The sequence below is a fragment of the Anomaloglossus baeobatrachus genome, chromosome 3, assembly GCF_048569485.1.
Source record: "Anomaloglossus baeobatrachus isolate aAnoBae1 chromosome 3, aAnoBae1.hap1, whole genome shotgun sequence".
Lineage (NCBI taxonomy): Eukaryota > Metazoa > Chordata > Amphibia > Anura > Aromobatidae > Anomaloglossus > Anomaloglossus baeobatrachus.
Window position 1 is genome coordinate 519089522 of NC_134355.1, and position 13146 is coordinate 519102667.

At 48.2% G+C, this 13146-nt stretch overlaps 1 protein-coding gene across 7 annotated transcripts in view; it reads left to right on the forward strand.

Moving 5' to 3' along the window:
* Positions 1–13146, forward strand: part of LOC142295483 (cysteinyl leukotriene receptor 1-like) — a 50001-nt gene that overhangs the window by 12223 nt on the left and 24632 nt on the right. For 3 of the 7 annotated variants that reach the window (XM_075338584.1, XM_075338588.1, XM_075338585.1), the window contains one exon: positions 12892–13032. The exons of the other annotated variants lie outside the window; for them this stretch is intronic. The gene's annotated coding sequence lies outside the window, so the exon portion shown is untranslated. The remainder of the gene's footprint in view (positions 1–12891; positions 13033–13146) is intronic. 7 annotated transcript variants of the gene reach the window in all.

Below are 13146 nucleotides of genomic sequence, written 5' to 3' on the forward strand. Positions count from 1 at the left end.
CTCAGCGTCGCCGCGCCAGGCGCCTCTTCTGGGACCGCGGTCGTAGCAGCAGGGGTCGGAGCACTTGCGCTGGCCGGGGCAACTCTGGACTCACCCATCGGTGGCACCATCGGGATCTGAGTCGTCGCCGCTCGATCTGGCAGGCGTCGCGCGGCTCCCTCCTCGTAGGTCCGAACCGCCGCAGCCATCTCCAGAAGCTCCATGTGTTTCTCTCTGAGCTGTCGCATAATCCTGGCCTCCAGCTGATCGCAGAAGATAGCAAGCTCCCGGCACCACCAGGCAGCAGAGCCTGGTTCTGGGTATCCACGTCCGGACTCCATTTCTTCTCTCTGCAGCAGCAGGCTTGTGGCTCTCTTTCCTTCCCGCCGTCTCTGGACGCTTCCGCTCTCTTCACAAGCGAGGTCAGAACTCTGCAGGGGATCTCTGGGTAGCCACACCTCTTCGTGGGCGGTAACTTCTCCCAGCGCGGGCTGCTGTTGTTTTTCAGCGCGCTTTTCATGGTGGCAATATGGCGGCGCTTCCAATTTTTCAAGCGGACCGCCCAGGCACATGGTCACCTGTCTGAACAGGTCTAGTCCTTATCCTGTTCGTGACGCCAGATGTGAAGCCCCACAGGTGTAGTGTCGGTGCATTACCTTCAGGGACTCCACTCGGCTGGATCTGTCACAGGTAGGAGATCTTCTTCTTGTCGTGACGCCACTCTCAGTATTGCGGTCAGTGGGGGGGGACCGCCACTGCAGGTTGAGGGATGCCTGGGGCTGATGGTGAGTGCAGTTAGTTGGAATAGCCCCCTGAGAGTGAGGCAAGCCCCAGGGCCCTGTGTAGATGTGTAGAACTACAAGGCGCAGAATGACTCAACACAGGCAGGATGTCTTTCAGGGTTTTTACTCACAGTTGATGGCAGGGTGAGTGACCCGGGCGTAGCTGGGATGAACCAAGTGGGAACCAGGTGTCCTTCAGGCTGACTTGTGAGGGTGACTACTAACTCGCCTTCCTTAGCCCTTGGTGGTTTGGGGTAACCCCGACTTTGAGTCCCTATGGGGGTCACCCAGGGAAGATGCTGCAGCCTCTCTCCCCTTCGGTTGCCGTTTGCTTGTCGCCTGGACCAGGCCACTCCAGCTGCTTGCCTCCTGTGACCTATGGGCCCTAACTGTGGCTACGTGGCTGCGGCTTTTGTAGTGTTGTGGCGTGGGCTTTGAGAGCCCCACACCGGCAGGTTTAGCAAAAGAAAGCTGGATCTATCTCCGCTTCGGGATCTGCCGCCCGTTTGGGCCTGGTACTCTCTAGCAGTCTCCTTACTTCCCACTCCGTGCTCTCTCTTTAGCTGAAGATGGATTTCGGGTAGCCCTCCTAGTTGACCGTTCTCCCCCGTCAGTAGCCACTGCGCGGGCGCTGTCAGACTGCACAGCCCCAGGGATCTGCTCCTCACTCGAGCTCCCTGGACTCTACACTGCTCTGGCTCACTGCCCCTCCTCTCCTGTTCTTGCCTACGCCACCTAGCAACCAGACTCTCTTACCACACCCCTTGAGAGGAGATGGAGGCTTTTGGCCCCCTCCACTATTCCAGTGAAGGTGAAGGCTTTTCCCCCTCCTGGGATCCCCAGGGGTCCTCTCATGGGTACATGTGTGAGACCTGATCACTATGCGCCTGTGTACCACACCCCGGTCAGCCTTCTGGATTACCTGTGTTGTACTGTTCCCAGCATGGGTGCAGTACTCAGTGGTGCCTGACCAGGTCAGGGGCGCCACATGTACAGTATAGACCAAAAGTTTGGACACACCTTCTCATTCAAAGAGTTTTCTTTATCTTCAGGACTCTGAAAATTGTAGATTCACATTGAAGGCATCAAAACTATGAATTAAAACATGTGGAATGAAATACTTAAAAAAGTGTGAAACAACTGAAAATATGTCTTATATTCTAGGTTCTTCAAAGTAGCCACCTTTTTGCTTTGATTACTGCTTTGTACACTCTTGGCATTCTCTTGATGAGCTTCAAGAGGTAGGGTACTTTGCACGTTGCGACATCGCTACTGCAATATCGTCGGGGTCAAATTGAAAGTGACGCACATCCGGCGCCAGTAACGACGTCGCAACGTGTAAAGCCTAGATGCACCGATAAACGATCGCAAAAGCGTCAAAAATCGGTGATCTGTGTAGTGTCGGTCATTTCCATAATTTAACTGCAGCGACAGGTACGATGTTGTTCCTCATTCCTGTGGAATGTACAGTATAGACCAAAAGTTTGGACACACCTTCTCATTCAAAGAGTTTTCTTTATCTTCAGGACTCTGAAAATTGTAGATTCACATTGAAGGCATCAAAACTATGAATTAAAACATGTGGAATGAAATACTTAAAAAAGTGTGAAACAACTGAAAATATGTCTTATATTCTAGGTTCTTCAAAGTAGCCACCTTTTGCTTTGATTACTGTTTAGCACACTCTTGGCATTCTCTTGATGATCTTCAAGAGGTAGTCACCGGAAATGGTCTTCCAACAGTCTTGAAGGAGTTCCCAGAGATGCTTAGCACTTGTTGGCCCTTTTGCCTTCACTCTGTGGTCCAGCTCACCCCAAACCATGTCGATTGAATTCAGGTCTGATGACTGTGGAGACCAGGTCATCTGGCGTAGCAAGAAAAAAGGAGGGGAGCCAGCACTGCTTATGAATGGCATGCAACAATGAAGCACAAATTCATTCCTACTGTAACAATTCAATGAGATTTTTTGCAAATGATTGATCAATGATTTGAGCCCCCCTGCCCCGTCACGGCAAATCTCTATAGGGGGGTCCCTAACGCTATATTATAAATTATTATGTACCATAAGGTCTCATATAATGAGCAGGACCATATGAAAACACCACTTACCCGAGACATGTCTGAACCTCTCCCATGCTGCCAGGACTGACAACCGCGAATAAAGGCAGCCCAGGTGCCAGTGTGTGTGGCAGAACCACACACACCAGCACAATGTCAGGTCGGTGTTACTGGTCGGTGGTTGACCGCCACCTTGCCGTGCATGCCCAGTGTGGTTTGCAAATTCTTTCTGTTGCCATCAAAATTCATGTTGGTGCCTGTTCACACACAGCCACCACCCCCTGGTCCATAGGCATCATTATTTAAGCACCACCTGCCTGAGGCTGTTCCGCCCTTCATCCATGCTTGCTGGTCTGGCACTGTGAGGGCCAGTTCTGACATTGTGCTGCTGTGTGTGGTTCTGCCACACACACTGGCACCTGGGCTGCCTTTATTTGCAGTTGTCAGTCCTTGCAGCATGGGAGCGGTACTGACATTCCCCGGGTTAGTGGTGTTCTTATATGGTCCTGTTCAAGTCATTATATGAGACCTTATGGTACGATATTAATTTGTAACATAGTGTAGGGACCCCCCTATAGAGATTTGCCGTGACGGAGCAGGGGGGCTCAAATCATTGATCAATAATTTGCAAAAAATCTCATTGAATTGTTACAGTAGGAATGAATTTGTGAATTTTACACTTTTTATTTTTTCATTGTTGCATGCCATTCATGAGCAGTGCTGGCTCCCCTCTTCTTTGCGTTTACTGGTCGGTGGTTGACCGCCACCTTGCCGTGCACGCCCAGTGTGGTTTGCAAATTCCTTCTGTTGCCATCAAAATTCATGTTGGTGCCTGTTCACACACAGCCACCGCCCCCTGATCCATAGGCATCATTATTTAAGCACCACCTGCCTGAGGCTGTTCCGCCCTTCATCCATGTTTGCTGGTCTGGCACTGTGAGGGCCATTTCTGACATTGTGCTGGTGTGTGTGGTTCTGCCACACACACTTGCACCTGGGCTGCCTTTATTCGCAGTTGTCAGTCCTTGCTAGAGTTGAGCGCGGTTCGTGGTTCGAGGTTCTCCAGTTCTAGGCTCAAGTGATTTTGGGGCCTGTTCTAGATCGAACTAGAACTCGAGCTTTTTGCAAAGGCTCGATAGTTCTAGAAACGTTTGAGAACGGTTCTAGCAGCAAAAAAACAGCTAATTCCTAGCTTGGTTTCCGCTGTAATAGTGTAAGTCACACTATTATGACATTTCAGTGTATAGTGTGCGTGAACAGCGCCTTCAGATCACTGCTGTTTCTATAATGGCCATTTTTTTTTTTTTTTTTTCCTTGTCTTCCTTCCCTAAGCGCGCGCGTGTAGTGGGGCGGGCCAGCATGTCAGCCAATCCCAGACACACACACAGCTAAGTGGACTTTTAGCCAGAGAAGCAACGGCATGTGTGATAGGATGTCCATGTCACATGTCCCTGCATTATAAAACCGGACATTTTCCTCCAGGACGCCATTATCTCTTCTGCGTCTTTGGTGTCAGACATCACTGTCGCAGCTCCGTCCTGAGTCCTATCGCTGATACAGCTGTATGCGCTCCATACACAGCGCTGGACAGCTTAGGGAGAGCACTTTCTAGCAGTCCTTTTAAGGGCTCAAACCGGCAGGGTCAGAGTTAAGGTGACAGGTCCTGAAAACAGCGACAGCGTCTGTGTAGCCAAGGTCAGGGATTTCCTCCCTGCATTTCCCTATTAGGAGGGAATAGGAGGGAATAGAAAGGCAGGCTTCCATTCCTCTACCCAGAGCCCCACAATCCTGGCACTGTACCCTCCTGTCCTCTGCACACTCCAACTCATTATAACTAAGCCATTATACTAGCAAACACTCAGTGTACCTAGTGGCATCCTAAACGTGGCTATTGGACTTTGCTATAGTCCCACTAGTGCAAAGACATTTGCAGAGCACGTCTGCCTGCATTGCACACTCCAACTCATTATAACTAAGCCATTATACTAGCAAACACTCAGTGTACCTAGTGGCATCCTAAACGTGGCTATTGGACTTTGCTATAGTCCCACTAGTGCAAAGACATTTGCAGAGCACGTCTGCCTGCATTGCACACTCCAACTCATTATAACTAAGCCATTATACTAGCAAACACTCAGTGTACCTAGTGGCATCCTAAACGTGGCTATTGGACTTTGCTATAGTCCCACTAGTGCAAAGACATTTGCAGAGCACGTCTGCCTGCATTGAACACTCCAACTCATTATAACTAAGCCATTATACTAGCAAACACTCAGTGTACCTAGTGGCATCCTAAACGTGGCTATTGGACTTTGCTATAGTCCCACTAGTGCAAAGACATTTGCAGAGCACGTCTGCCTGCATTGCACACTCCAACTCATTATAACTAAGCCATTATACTAGCAAACACTCAGTGTACCTAGTGGCATCCTAAACGTGGCTATTGGACTTTGCTATAGTCCCACTAGTGCAAAGACATTTGCAGAGCACGTCTGCCTGCATTGCACACTCCAACTCATTATAACTAAGCCATTATACTAGCAAACACTCAGTGTACCTAGTGGCATCCTAAACGTGGCTATTGGACATTTGTCTAGTCACACTAGTGCAAAGACATTTGCAGCACCTCTATCTGCATTGCACACTCCAACTCATTATAACTAAGCCATTATACTAGCAATGTTTGCTGCCAGTTTAAGGGCCGTAGTTGCATTGTCAGGGATATTTATTCTTTATTATTCTGCTGTTAATAAAGCTAGACCACCACTGCAATCTACACCACCTCTCAATTTTTACTACCACATTTTCAGTCCACAATCTTGTCGCAATCAACATGAGTGGCAAAATGACAGATGCTGGTGGAAAGGGGAAGAGGCGTGGTGGAAAAGGCAAAAAAGGTTTTGTCCGTGGGGAAGGTGGCAAAGCTCCATTATCATCTGCTGAAGATAGACCATCTACCAGCAAAAGTAAGATGTCTACTACTTACCGTGGACAATCCGATGTGCTCCCTTTTTTACGGACACGAACAACAGGAACAAAGGTAGATGATGGGCAAAAAAGGAAAATGCTTGAATGGATCTCAAGTGGTCCAACAAGTGCCCTCTCAGCCACTTCAAGTACCGCATCCAAAAAACACCAGTCCTCTGAGTTGTCATCCCAATCAAACTTGATTTCTCCCAGCTCTGAAGTCTCCATCAGCCCTGCACAGTATGGTGGAACTGAGATGGCTGAGTCTGCAGAGCTGTTCAGTCACACTATAGCCTGGGAATCAGAGGTCTGCTCCCAAGCTACAGTGAGTACAGAACAGGAAATGGTCTGCAGTGATGCCCAGAACCTTTGTGACTCTGATTCAGGCCGTGAGGACCAAGTTTCGGAGCATAATGTTGACCCTTTGTCACAAACTGTAACACCTGTGGTTATAGACAATGAGGAACATACTGATGAAGATGAGACTCAGATACCCGATTGGGATGACAACTTAAATATTCGGTCAGGGCAAGAAGAGGCTCGGTCTGAGGGGGAGGGGAGTGCAAACACAACAATTGATGATGAAGTTCTAGATCCCACCTACTGTCAACCCACAGTCAGGCACTCGAGGAGGTCAACAGAGGTGGTGGAGGAGGATGCAACTGATGACGAAGTTACCTTGCGCCTTCCTGGACAGAGTCGGAGTACTTGTAGCACGTCTACAACTGCATCCTCAGCCACCACTCTGCCTCTGAGCATTATTCGGGGTGGATCAACAGGTTGCATGGCCTCTAAGCCTTGCCTAGCCTGGTCCTTTTTTGACATAGAAAAAGATCGCCCAAATTATGTGATCTGTAAAATTTGTCATGGTTCTCTTAGTAGAGGTCAAAACCTCAGCAGTTTGACAACTTCTTCCATGAATCGTCACATGAATAAATATCATATGGCCCGGTGGGAAGCTCACCGTGCTGCAATGCGGCCTAGCGGAGCGAACCATCCACCGCCTGCCCCTTCCAGTGCATCCGCGCGCTCGTCATCTTCTAGGACTGTGGGGACAGCTGTCACACCTGTTTTTCCACCCACAACTTCCACCACTGTAACCGCAACAGGCAGTTTGCTTGGTAGGTCGTCAGTTGTTTTGGAAGGGGAAACAAGTGAGTGTGTACAGCTCTCTCAGACATCGATAGCACCAACTTTGGATGAAGGCAACATCATGTCTCCGCCTGCACTTTCCTCACAAACCTGCATTTTTCCAGGGACACCCTACTCAACACCGTCTACACACAGCAGCCAGATCTCTGTCCCTCAGATGTGGACAAATAAAAGGCCATTTCCTGCGACAAATGACAAAGCTAAGAGGTTGACTCTATCCCTCTGTAAGCTGTTGGCTACAGAAATGCTGCCTTTCCGCCTAGTGGACACACAGGATTTTATAGACCTTATGTCTGTCGCTGTGCCCCAGTACCAGATGCCTAGTCGCCACTACTTTTCCAAGAAAGGTGTGCCCGCGCTACACCAGCATGTCGCACACAACATCACCGCTTCATTGAGAAACTCTGTGTATGAACGGGTGCATTTCACCACCGATACTTGGACCAGTAAGCATGGACAGGGACGTTACATGTCGCTGACTGGGCACTGGGTAACTATGGTGATAGATGGTGAAGGGTCTGCTGCACAAGTCTTGCCGTCCCCACGACTTGTGTGTCAATCCTCTGTTTGTCCAAGTTCCGCCACTGCTTCTGCATCCTCCACCTCATCTGGGTCCTCCACCTCCACCCCAAGCCTGCCTGGTCAGGCCACCAGCGTTCTCACTGCGCAGAAGGAATCACGCACCCCTCATTACTATGCTGGCAGCAGAGCGCAACGGCATCAGGCGGTCTTTAGCTTGACATGTCTTGGGAATAAGAGTCACACAGCTGAGGAGTTGTGGTCAGCTCTGCGGTCCGAGTTTAATAAATGGTTGTCTCCACTCAACCTGCAGCCTGGTAAGGCCGTGTGCGACAATGCTGCAAACCTGGGTGCGGCCCTTCGCCTGGGCAAGTTGACACACGTACCTTGTATGGCTCACGTGTGGAACCTTGTCGTGCAGCAATTTTTAACACAGTATCCCGGCCTAGATGGCCTTCTGAACAGGGCACGAAAACTGTCTTCTCACTTCCGCCGTTCAAGCACCGCAGCTGAGCGACTTGCATCGCTCCAGAAGTCTTTCGGCCTGCCGGTTCATCGCCTGAAATGCGATGTGGCGACACGCTGGAATTCAACTCTCCACATGTTAAAGCGACTGTGGCAGCACCGCCGTGCCCTGGTGCAATACTTCATGACGTATAGCCTGGGCCAACGAGATGCAGAGGTGGGGCAGATCACCCTGATGGAGTGGTCTCAGATCAAGGACCTATGCACCCTTCTGCACTGTTTCGACATGGCGACGAATATGTTTAGCGCTGACAATGCCATTATCAGCATGACGATTCCAGTCATTTACATGCTGGAACACACGCTAAACACTATTCGGAGTCAGGGGGTGGGACAACAGGAAGGGGATGAACTACAGGAGGATTCATATGCGCAAGACACAACATCACCAAGGTCCAGACGTTCATCATCACCAAGGCGCCAGGCATGGGAGCATGGGGGACAGGGATCAACAAGGGCGCATGGTAGCAGGCGAGATGTTGAGGAAGGTGGAGGAGGACATGAAGAAATGGAGGACGAACTGTCCATGGACATGGAAGACTCAGCAGATGAGGGAGACCTTGGTCAAATTTCAGTTGAAAGAGGTTGGGGGGAGATGTCAGAGGAAGAAAGAATGGTTAGCACCTCTATGCCACAAACACAGCGTGGACTTGGTCCGCATGGCTGCGCAAGACACATGAGTGCCTTCTTGTTGCACTACCTCCAACATGACCCTCGTATTGTCAAAATTAGAAGTGATGATGACTACTGGCTTGCCACACTATTAGATCCCCGGTACAAGTCCAAATTTTGTGACATAATTCCAGCCATAGAAAGGGACGCACGTATGCAGGAGTATCAGCAGATGCTGTTACTCGATCTTAGATCCGCTTTTCCACCAAACAACCGTGCAGGTGCAGGGAGTGAATCTCCCAGTTGTAACTTGACAAACATGGGACGGTCTCGTCATCTTCAACAGTCTACACGTACCAGTAGCACCGTATCTGGTGCTGGTAACAGCAATTTTATGGAATCTTTTCATAATTTTTTTAGACCCTCCTTTGCAAGGCCACCAGAGACAACAAGTCTGACACATAGTCAACGGCTGGAGAGGATGATACAGGAGTATCTCCAAATGAACATCGATGCCATGACTTTGCAAATGGAGCCTTGCTCCTTTTGGGCTTCAAACCTAGAAAAATGGCCAGAGCTCTCAACTTACGCCTTGGAGATTTTGTCGTGTCCAGCTGCCAGCGTTGTCTCTGAACGTGTCTTCAGTGCTGCTGGGTGTGTGCTGACAGATAAGCGCACGCGTCTGTCCAGTGACAATGTGGACAGACTGACGTTCATCAAAATGAACAAGTCATGGATCCAGAAGGAACTTACAACCCCTGTGTCATCCTGGGGAGAGTAAATGCTTGTGGATTTGGAATGTGCTTGATGCAAATCTAGCTGTGAAGTGTACAACTGGAGCACAAGTGCTGCCCCTGAAGGGGTGGGTGTGTGTGTGGGGCACAATTTTTGGAAAAAAAGGGAGACTCCGCTTGGAGTAACCCTTGCTTACATTGTTTTTAAAAGAAGCCAAGATGAACAAGTCATGGTTCAGCAAAGACTTTATCTACCTACCCCGGTGTCATGCTGGGGACGGTTAATTATGGCGTATTTTTGAATGTGCTTGATGCAAATCTAGCTGTGAAGTGTACAACTAGGGCACAAGTGCTGCCACTGAATGGGTGGGTGTGTGTGGGGCACAATTTTTGGAAAAAAAGGGAGACTCCGCTTGGAGTAACCCTTGCTTACATTGTTTTTAAAAGAAGCCAAGATGAACAAGTCATGGTTCAGCAAAGACTTTATCTACCTACCCCGGTGTCATGCTGGGGACGGTTAATTATGGCGTATTTTTGAATGTGCTTGATGCAAATCTAGCTGTGAAGTGTACAACTAGGGCACAAGTGCTGCCACTGAATGGGTGGGTGTGTGTGGGGCACAATTTTTGGAAAAAAAGGGAGACTCCGCTTGGAGTAACCCTTGCTTACATTGTTTTTAAAAGAAGCCAAGATGAACAAGTCATGGTTCAGCAAAGACTTTATCTACCTACCCCGGTGTCATGCTGGAGACGGTTAATTATGGCGTATTTTTGAATGTGCTTGATGCAAATCAAAACATCCTGTTTGCAACTAGGGCACAAGTGCTGCCACTGATGGGGTGGGTGTCTGTGTGGCCCAATTTTTGGAAAAAAGGGAGACTCCGCTTGGAGTCACCTTGCGGTGTTTTACATGACTTTAGAAGGGCGTGCCATGCCTATATCTGTGTCTCCTCCTCTTTTTCCTTGTCCAGCTCTTTTGTTTTTGCATAAGTATATGTCCTTGTCACTTTCCCATGTGTTTGTGTTGTGTTGTGAGTTGTTTGTGACCTTTTGGACACCTTTGAGGGTGTTTTCTAGGTGTTTTTATGTGTTTGTGATTGCCTGCCATTGTTTCCTATGCAGTTCGAGTTCGGTTCGTCGAACGTTCGACGAGCCGAACTCGAACGGGACCTCCGTTCGGCGAACCGACCTCGAGCCGAACCGGGACCGGTTCGCTCATCTCTAGTCCTTGCAGCATGGGAGCGGTTCTGACATTCCCCGGGTAAGTGGTGTTCTTATATGGTCCTGTTCAAGTCATTATATGAGACCTTATAGTGCGATATTAATTTGTAACATAGTGTAGGGACCCTCCTATAGAGATTTGCCGTGACGGGCCAGGGGGGCTCAAATCATTGATCAATAATTTGCAAAAAATCTCATTGAATTGTTTCAGTAGGAATGAATTTGTGAATTTTACACTTTTTATTTTTTCATTGTTGCATGCCATTCATGAGCAGTGCTGGCTCCCCTCTTCTTTGCATCTGGCGTAGCACCCAATCACTCTCCTTCTTAGTCAAATAGCCCTTACACAGCCTGGAGGTGTGTTTGGGGCCATTGTCTTGTTGAAAAATAAATGATGGTCCAACTAAATGCAAACTGGATGGAATAGCATGCCGCTGCAAGATGCTGTGGTAGCCATGCTGGGTCTGTATGCCTTCAATTCTGAATAAATCCCCAACAGTGTCACCAGCAAAGCACCCCCACACCGTCACACCTCCCCCTCCATGCTTCACGGTGGGAACCAGGCATGTAGAGTCCATCCGTTCACCTTTTCTACAAAGACTCGGTGGTTGGATCCAAAGATCTCAAATTTGGACTCATCAGACCAAAGCACAGATTTCCACTGGTCTAATGTCCATTCCTTGTGTTCTTTAGCCCAAACAAGTCTCTTCTGCTTGTTGCCTGCCCTTAGCATTAGTTTCCTAGCAGCTATTTTACCATGAAGGCATGCTGCACAAAGTCTCCTCTTAACAGTTGTTCTAGAGATGAGAAGGTGTATCCAAACTTTTGGTCTGTACCGTATATGCGGCCAGAGTATGTGGGGAGAGGTAGGAAGGTATATGCGACCACAGTAGAGGGAGAGGAATGTATATGCAGCCACGGTATACGGTCAGGGTGAGTAATGTGTATGTGGCCACAGTAGAGGAAAAGGGGAGGAATTACATGCGGCCACAGTAGTGGAAGAGGGAGGAATGTATATGTGGCCCCATTAGAGAGGCAGGGGAGGAATATATATGAAGCCACAGCAGATGGATAGGGGAGAAATTTACATGTGGCAACAGTAGAGGGGGAGGGAAGGAATATATATGCAGCTATAGGAGAGGGAAAGGGGGAGGGGAAGAAAGTATATGGGTGGAGGGGGTGGAAAGGGATATATATATATATATATATATATATATATATATATATATATATATTATATATTTGCCCAAAGTATTTGGGAGGAAGAATGTATATATGCGCACACAGTGTGGGGGAAGTATAAATAACCGCACAGCATGAGGAGAGAGGGTGGGGAGGTGGAAGTATATATGGCCACACAGTATGGGTGGGGAGGAGGAAGTATATATCGCTACACAGTATGGGGAGAGAGGGTGGGGAAGGGGGATTTATGTATGGAGACAGTATGGGGGGAGGGGGAGGGGGGATGTATATATGGCCACACAGTAAGGGCAGAGATGGTTGGCTGGGTGAATTATGTATGGCCACAAAGTATGGAGAGAGAAGGTGGGGAGGTGGAAGTATATTGGAAGTATATATGGCCACACAGTATGAAGAGAGGGAGGGTGGGTAGGTGTAATGTATGTATGGCCACACAGTATATGGAGAGAGGGTGAGGAAAGGGGATATTATATATATATATATATATATATATATAAATATATATATATATATATATATATATATATTATACACTATGGGGAGAGAGGGTGAAGGGAAAATTTATACAGATATAGTATGGGGAGCGAGGGGGGAAATGATGCAAACACAATATGGGGAGCAAATGGGGAAAGGAAATTTTGAGAACACAGTATTTCCGGACTATATGTGAGAAAGAGGGGAATTTTGAGTACACGGTATGGGGAGCAAGCGGGCATGAATGGGGAGCGAGGAAGGAATGTTTGCGGACATAGTATGGAGAGTGAGGGAGATTGAGTGCGGAGGTAGTGAGGAGACCGTATGGGATGAGAGAAATATCAGGGGGCACAAAATAGAGACTGGGTAGTAGGGAGTATGCAGAAGGGGCAGCATTGGGGGACATTGTGAGGCCATAGTGCAGAGGGGTATGTGATAAGGTGACACAGTATAAAAGCTGGGCATTATAGGGGGACACAGTGTAGAGGACAGTGTGAAGAGTGGATTCAGTATGGAAAGGAGAGGGCAGTGTGGAGGGCATGTACCATTAGAGGGACAGTGAGTGCACCATATTATATATATAGTGAGAGGAAATTATTTATTCAGGGGCATAGCATAGGGCAGATATTTTTATATTAGAGTATTATAATCATTCTTCTATTTTTTAAGGGTATCGTGCAAGGATGTGCTGCAGAAGACCGGAAAAGATGGAAGACTGCAGAGATGAGCTGTGGATGTGAACAGTCATCATGTTGTCTGGACAAGATTAAGGAAGAGATGACGAGTATCAGAGACAACGTCATCTATAAGGTACCTGGATGTAAATGATTATTTGTGATAGGGACTAATTTTCATCAGTACTGAGGCTCCTGTATGACCGTATCACAAAAATGTTCAAGAAAAATACTAAACCTTTAGCGACAT